At 43.0% G+C, this 6,780-nt stretch overlaps 1 pseudogene; it reads left to right on the top strand.

The window, feature by feature from the left end:
- The first annotated feature begins 320 nt into the window (after positions 1-320).
- The window catches only part of LOC103746446, a 65,885-nt pseudogene continuing 59,425 nt past the window's right edge, over positions 321-6,780 (top strand).

The raw sequence follows: 6,780 nt of genomic DNA, 5'->3' as shown, positions 1-6,780 counted from the left end.
TCCTGACTTGCAGATTTGATGTGACCAGCTGGCTTCTCAGGTCCCTGCCACTATGCCTTCTGTACCCATGATGAACTGTGCCCTAAAACTGTGACTCAAAATAAATAAATCATGGTACCTTAAGTTGCTTTTGTCAGGACAATTAAGCACAGAAACAAGAAAAGTGACCAAGGCCCACTGTTTCAAAAGATAAGGTAGAAATTGATGAAGGAATAAACGTATTGAACTTTGGCCTCCACATGCACACTTATATATGTACATGTATATGCACAATACACACACACACACACACGCACACACACACAGTGGGTGAATAAGGAATGATATGGTGCCATAAGCCTGTAAATCCAGAATTGGAGAAGTTTAAGCAGGAGAATCATGATTTGGAATCCAGTTTGGACTACACAGTAAGACCCTGCTTCTGAATAAAAAGGAAGAAAATAAGAGAAAAGGGAAATGAAAATAACTTCTTCTTTCTTTCAGTTCCTTCCAGCTATAACCCAGACACTAATGAAAATAAGTGTCTAGAAAAATTTGAACCCTACCTGGTAACCAAAAATGGAAGTTTGACCAGCAGAAGACTAGCTCTTGTCAATAACATCAGCACAGGAAAACACACAGTGTGAGAAAAATGGCACAGGTGGTGCACTCAGTTCTGGAGAATTTTTTTTCAATTTTCTGTGAAGTTGTGCCTGCGTAGAAAGAAGGCTAACTTCTTAACCTAGGTGAGAGCCAAGGTAAACAATGACAAATGATGATTCCAGGTAAGATGTCTGTAAGGCACTGTCTCAACTCTGGATGAAGTGCCTTAGAGTTTAAATCTAGTAACCTCAGGATGTCTGGCATTAGCTCTGCCAAGCCCATCCCCTTTATCCCTCAACTGTGCCTCATCTAGCTTTGCTCAAAGGAAGTCAGTGACAGAAGAGCACCAGGCCACCATCATCAAAGCCAATGCCTAACAGTGTCAGTGGAATTTTGCAGTAAGGGGATCATAAGGCCACATCTCTCCCTGAGGAGCTATAGGCTGTTATTGGCTGTTGGGGGAAGGGCAGTCATATTCATCATTGGTATAGTCACTGGTAAGTTGCTCTTGCTGAAGTAAACTCTCCTACCTGCCTAGTGGGCCACAAACAAAACCGATGGAAATAAGAGTTGGACTTAGTGATAAGAAAAGGTTTGGCAAGAGGACAATGGGAATAAGAGAGTGTAATGGAGAATATGATTAAAGGACATTATATATTGTGTACCATCTGAGTAACAGACACTAAGACAATAGCTAGGTGATCTGTTTAGTATGTTTTTCTTTGGATAGAGCTATAGACATTTAATTATGTATTTTGTAAACATACTTATACACTAATATACAGGTATATGACAATGGCCTTAAAGGCTTACAATGGGCACCCCAGCTAACTGCACCAGGAACTCACCACATGGCCTGGAGACCCAGGTAGGCTGCCCTGCCTGTGGCTATCATCCCAAATCCTCTATTTCTTACCTGTTAATCCCCTGCATTCTGTTTGGGATTCCCTTCTCCCCAGCCAACTGCACACCAGGGACTCTCCAGTCATCTTAGGTCCCCTGGAAGACACAGGTAGATTGTCCATGCCTACTTGCCACCATCCTAAAGCACTGAGTCACATGGGTGACTATCTATTAACCTCAACTGAGGTAGGCATTTCGGGAAACTTTCTGATTGCCAGATCGCAATACCCAGAGCCCCTCTCTACACCCACAAACTCCCATCTTACCTGCCACAGGGCCCAGTGACTACAGGGGTTCTGAGATCTCCAACCCAGTTAGTTAACTCTAGTCTCAACCCATCCCACCTTCCACATGAGGTAGGGTGTGACATCCTCCTGTTGGTCTCGAGGGCACGCTCCTCACTCCCAGTCTGACCCCAACTCCTGCCACCAAAGAACAATCTGTAGAATTATGCTGGACTTCTAAATATTTCTGAAGATTGTCAGTAAGAATCTAACTCCACAGAAGGTTTGCTCCTGAGCTGAGAAGCTCACATGTCCTCAGCTTGGTAGGAAGATATCTCCCAAAATGCCTGTTTCTTCCAAGGGGCAGGGTCTGCTGTGGAGAATGACTGGGGAGGGGTTTTCTGAGCCATCTCATTGGCGGAAGCCTGCAGGAATGAGCAGCAGCAGGCGTGGAAAACGCACTGGCTGCAGCATAAAGATGGCCCAGCTTTGAATTCTCACCCTGGTGGTGAGAGGGGTCACTGACCTGAGGTGAGACTACTGGCCCAAGATGCATGGGCGAAAGTTTAAAGAGACTGTGGGCAGGCGGGAAGTGATCTGGAACTCCGGGCAGCCAGCCATGCAGAGCTGGGTGCAGGGGTGTTAGTCTGTAAGTTTCTCCATATCCCCCCCAGATATAAACTCTAATAAATTCACATAGAAATATGTTATATGGTTTATCTGATAGCGCAAGAGACCCTGAGAGAATGCTGGTGACAAAATTGGCATAGTCTGGCATCCCATCTGCACATCTGCACAGGATTATTAAGACTGAGCAGTAAGTACTAATCAGCTGGTCCACATCCTGATACATTGAGGTAATAGCAAACAAAGGTCCAAACACCTGTTCAACAAAGATAAGACCATATAGCCATATCAGGAAACACCATCAACAACCTAAACCCAGATGCCTACATACAGTCCCCAATATGTAAACAATATGAACCAAAGTAATACATTTCCTCCAAAAATCTGTATACACACTGAAGAACAATTTACTTGACACACAAAAATAATGATTTCAAAATAGTGATTATAAATTCTTTCTATGAGCTCAAGAAGGATGTGAATAAATTATAGAATGAAGACTGAGAACACACAAATGAATGAGATAAAGAAAATAATCTAAGATGAAAATAGAATTTAATAAGGAAATAAATTTTCTGAAGAAAAGCCAAACTGAAATAAATAAAACTTGAAATGAGAAACTCAAAGAGTGAAATGAAAACTCAGTGAAAAGACTAAGAGAATTAATGACATGGAAGAGAAAATATCAAGCCTTGGGAACTAGATCATTCAGTGCAAGAAAATCTAAAACATACTAGAAACAGAATGTGCAGAAATTTTAGGATAGTATAAAAACAATACCAAAAAAACCTCCACAGATCTAAGAATCATAGACACAGAAGAGAAAGAAGAAATTCAGGTCAAAGGCACAGAAGATATTTTCATCAAAATCATAGACAAAACTTCCCAAATCTACAGGAGATGCCTATCAAGGTCCAATAAGTATACAGAACACCAAATAGTACCAGAAAAGAAACTCTCCGTGCTGCACTGAAACACTCAGAACAGAACAAGGAAAGAACACTGAAACCTGCAAGAGGGAATGAGCAAATCAAATGAAAAGAAGTCCGTCAAAATGACACATGACTTTTCAGTGTGAATTCTGGAAGCCAGGCAGAAATGGACTAATTTATTACAAACTCTTTAAAACCACAGATACCAATGCAGGCTATTATACTAAAAAAAAATTATCACTCATTATAAAAGAAGAAAGGAAAACTTTTCACACTAAAAACATATTTAAGGAATTAATGTCCGTTAAACCAGCTCTGCAGGGGATGCTAGAAAGAATAATACCCTCTGAAGGGAATACTAAACACATCCCAGTGCTGATGAACATATTGCAGCAGAAGTCAAAATTAACACACACACAAAAATCAGTAGCCTTCCCATTCATCAAGAGCAAATATAAAAGAAAGAAACCAGGGCAAAGTCCCAGTCACAACAGTCTGGCAACCATAAAATGTATTGGAATAAGTAGGACTAAGAAAGTGAAAGACCTATATTAGAGAAAGAATTTGAAGAAAAAGCAGAAGCTGGAAAGACCCCATGCTAATGGATTGGTAGGATTAACACTGTGAAAATGGCCATCCTCCCAAAAGCAATCTACAAATTCAGGGCAGGGAAACTACAACACAATTACTTAGAGAAGTTGAAAAACTGATCTCAGACTTCTGTGGCAGCACCGATGCTCCTTTAGGAATCATCAAGGAGGCTGGGACCCTATACACATATCCTGAAAACTGGAGGACTTTCAAGGCTCTCTTTGGGGCTCAGTACAGCAGGGTTCAGGTCCACATGCTCTCCACCCCACTTTCACTTTGGTCAAAACTACAGCGCCCTAAGATTTCTCTACAAAGATCCTGTAGGCAAGGTTCCAGCATTTGAGGATGAAGATGCTTCTGTGTGTTTGAGAGCAATGACATCCCTACTGTGTGAGCTGCAGGGAAGTCTCTGGAAGCAGGAGCTCAGGTGGTACAGGGGTGAGCTTCCCTGATGGTGACCTTGTTCCTCCAGCTAGCACCGGTGAGTTCCCCACCCTGGGCATCGTGCACCACAACAAACAGGTGACTGAATGTGCAAAGGAGCAGACTAGGCAAATTCTGGGGCAGCTGGACGCTCACTTGAAGACACGGACTTTTCTAGTGGGTGAACAAGTGACTCTGGCTGATATCACAGTTGTCTGCACCCTGTTGTGGCTCCGTAAATAGGTCTTGGAGCCTGCTTTTCACCGAGCCTTCCCCAATACCAAATGCTGCTCCCTGCATTAAGCAGCCGCAGTTCAAGGCTGTCTCGTGGGAGATGAACTTGTGTGAGAAGATGGCCCAGTCTGATGCTTAGAAGCGTTCAAAGAACCATCCTAAAGAAAAGGTTCACCAGAGGAAAAGCAGAAACACCAGGCTGAGCAGAAAGAGGAGAAAAAATGAGCCACCCCAGCTCCTGAGGAGGAGATGGACAATTGACCAGTCACTAGCTGCTGAGCCCAAGGCCAAGCCCTTCGCTCATCTGCCAAGGAGTACTTTGTGCTGGATGAATTTGTGTACTCCAATGAGGACACCCTGTCTGTGGCATGGAGAGCACTTTGGGAATGATGGCTGATCTCTGTAGTATGCTGAGTATCACTTCCCTAAAGAGCTCACTCAGACTTTCACGAGTTACAGCCTCATCACTGGGATGTTCCAGTGATTGGACAAACTGAGGGAGAATGCCTTTGCCAGTGTCATCCTCTTTGGAACCACCAACAGCAGCTCCATTTCTGGAATTTGGGCCTTCTGAGGCCAAGAGCTTGCCTTTCCGCAGATTCCAGATTGGCAGGTGGACTATGAGTCAGATACCTGGTGGAAACTGGATCCTGCCAGCAAGGACCCTGGTTTGAGAGTAATTTTCCTTGGGGGGGTGGGGGCGTTCTAGCATGTGGGCAAGGACCTTCAAGTGAACATCTCTTTGTTTTGCCTATATCTGCCCATCAGTGAGATGGGGATCATTAAAGGAAAATGAACACTGAAAGAAACAAAACATAAAAAACCCCAAAACAAATGAACTGATCTCAAATTTCATATGGAAACACAAACACATCAGGATAGCTGTTCTGGTTTGTTTCTTCATTGCTTTGACAAAATACTCTGACCAATACCAACTTGGGGAGGAAAGGGTTTATTCAGCCATCTCCTGGGTCACAGTTCATCAGAGAGCCCAAGGTAGGAACCTGGAGGCAGGAGCTGGAGCACAGGCCATGGAGGAACACTGCTTACTGGTTTGCTCCCCTGGCCCCTGCTCATCCTGCTTTCTTATGCAACACAGGACCACCTACCCAGGGGTGGCACCACCCACAGTGGGCTGGGCCCTCCCACATCACTTATCAAGAAGATGCCACTGAGACATGGCCACAGACCAGTCCAGTAGAGTAAATTCCCCAATTGAGGCCCCCTCAACCCAGGTGTGTTGAGTTGACACTAAAGCTATCCAGTACAATAGCAAAAACAATCTTAAACAATAAAAGACCTGCTAGAGGCATTATCATCTCTGACCTCGAAGTATATCACACAGCAATAGTAATAAAAATAGCATGGTAATAGAATGAAAAAAGACACAGTGATCAACGGAATAGACTTGATCCACATTTAAGTCCATGCACTTACAGTCAGCCAAATTTTGAGAAAGGGGCCAAAATTACACATTGGCAAAAAGGCAACAGGTCCAACCAATGTTGTTGGTAGAGCTCCATTGATAAATGTAGAAGAGTGAAAGTAGATCTCTAACTCTCACCATGACCAAAACTCAACCTCAAATGGATCAAAGGTCTCAGTGTAAGAACTGATACCCTGATTCTGACAGAGAAGAAGGTAGGTAATACTCTGGAACTTAAGGACACATGACTGGGTATTCCGAACAGAACGTTTTCTATAAGTGAGACATTAAGGACAACAACTGACAAATAGGACTTCATGAAACTAAGATGTTTTGTCCAGCCAAGGACACTATAAATTCATGTGAAGAGGTTACCCACAGAATGGAAAAAATCTTCACCAGCTTTATCTCTAACAGAGGGTTAGTATCTAGACTATATACAGGACTCAAAAACCACACATCAAAAGCAACAAGCAACCCAATTAAAAATTAGGGCATGATGTAGGACAGCTGGTGTTACAGGGAGATCCCGTCTCAAAAGATCCCCCAAAATGGGCAACAAAACTAAACAGGGGGTTCTCTAAAGATGAGACACGAGTGACTGAGAAATATTTTTTAATGTAAAATCCCTTTAGCTATCAGAAAAATGCATATTAAATCTACATTTTTAATTTCATCTTACCCCAGCCAGAATGTCTAAGATTTAAAAGGTAAACGGTGACAAAAGCTGTCAAGAATATTTGGAAGGCGGGACTCATTCGCTGCCGTTGGGAGTGCAAACTAGTGCAGCTACTCTGGAACTTGGGAAATTCCTCAAAAACATAAAAATAGATCTACT

Source organism: Nannospalax galili, unplaced genomic scaffold (genome assembly GCF_000622305.1).
Source record: "Nannospalax galili isolate Female #2095 unplaced genomic scaffold, S.galili_v1.0 scaffold844, whole genome shotgun sequence".
NCBI lineage: Eukaryota > Metazoa > Chordata > Mammalia > Rodentia > Spalacidae > Nannospalax > Nannospalax galili.
Note: the sequence above shows the minus strand (reverse complement) of the source record. Positions and strands in the feature narration are given on the sequence as shown.